The following is a 1,279-nucleotide window of genomic DNA, read 5'->3' as shown; positions in this document are numbered from 1 at the left end:
GCTCTTTGTTTTGTTCTCTCTCTGTCGCGCTTCCGCGTTCGTCACTAATCACCGGTGCGCATGACACGTACGTCCTGCGTCATCCGCCAGACCGGCTTCCGCCTACGACAGTTAGAAGTGAAAGAAAGGCGTTTATATTTTTTTAAATATGGATATTTTTCTTACAAAAACGCATTGATTCGCTTCAGGAGGCCTTTATTCACCCCCTGCAGCAGTGTGGGACACTTTTTATGATGGATGGATGCACTTTATTGGACTTCTTTTGTACTATTGAAAAATAACACCCATTCACTGCTATTATAAAGTTTGGAAGAGCAAGGACATTTTTTAATAGGTAACATAATTAGCACAACAGAACAGAAATAAGCCACAACACAACGAAATCTCCACAACACAACGGAAACAAGCCGCAAGGTAACATAATTAGCACAACAGAACAGAAATAAGCCACAACACAACGAAATCTCCACAACACAACGGAAACAAGCCGCAAGGTAACATAATTAGCACAACAGAACAGAAATAAGCCACAACACAATGAAAATTAGCACAACACAACGGAAACAAGCCGCAAGGTAACATAATTAGCACAACAGAACAGAAATAAGCCACAACACAATGAAAATCTCCAAAACACAACGGAAACAAGCCGCAAGGTAACATAATTAGCACAACAGAACAGAAATAAGCCACAACACAATGAAAATTAGCGCAACACAACAGAAACAAGTCGCAACACAACGGAAACAAGGCGCAACACAACGAAATTAGCACAACACAACAGAAATAAGTCGCAACACAACAGAAATAAGTCGCAACATAACAAAATTAGCACAACACAATGGAAACAAGTTGCAACACAATTAAATGAGCACAACACAATGAGATTAGTCCTATGCATTGTGTTGTGGCGATTTCGTTGTGTTGTGCACCGCTGGATCACCATAATTTTCACTGTCACATGATTCCTCAGAAATCATTCTAATATGCTGTGCTCAAGAAACATTTCTTACAATATTTGTTTGTGGAAATGTTTTTTCAAGATCATTTGGTAAAGTTCAAAAGAATAGCATACAGAGTAAACAAGTATTTTGAAGCATTATAAATGATTTTAACGTTTACCTTTGATCAATTTAATATACCCCTGCTAAAAAGTATTAATTTCTTTAAAAAAAAAAAATTAATATAAATAATTAATGTGCAAAATCGGAAGCTAGAGATTACTGTTCATAACATTTTAAGTATAGATATTTTCTTACAAAAATGCATCAGTTTGCTT

The 1,279-nt window shown here is 36.5% G+C and overlaps 1 protein-coding gene across 5 annotated transcripts in view; it reads right to left on the bottom strand.

Annotated features, from left to right (window-relative positions):
* Nucleotides 1-1,279, bottom strand: part of LOC107676751 (ryanodine receptor 1-like) — a 108,012-nt gene that overhangs the window by 69,007 nt on the left and 37,726 nt on the right. The window lies entirely within an intron of this gene.

Source organism: Sinocyclocheilus anshuiensis, unplaced genomic scaffold, assembly GCF_001515605.1.
Source record: "Sinocyclocheilus anshuiensis isolate Anshui unplaced genomic scaffold, SAMN03320099.WGS_v1.1 scaffold456, whole genome shotgun sequence".
NCBI lineage: Eukaryota > Metazoa > Chordata > Actinopteri > Cypriniformes > Cyprinidae > Sinocyclocheilus > Sinocyclocheilus anshuiensis.
This window is presented reverse-complemented; position numbering and strand designations above follow the sequence as displayed.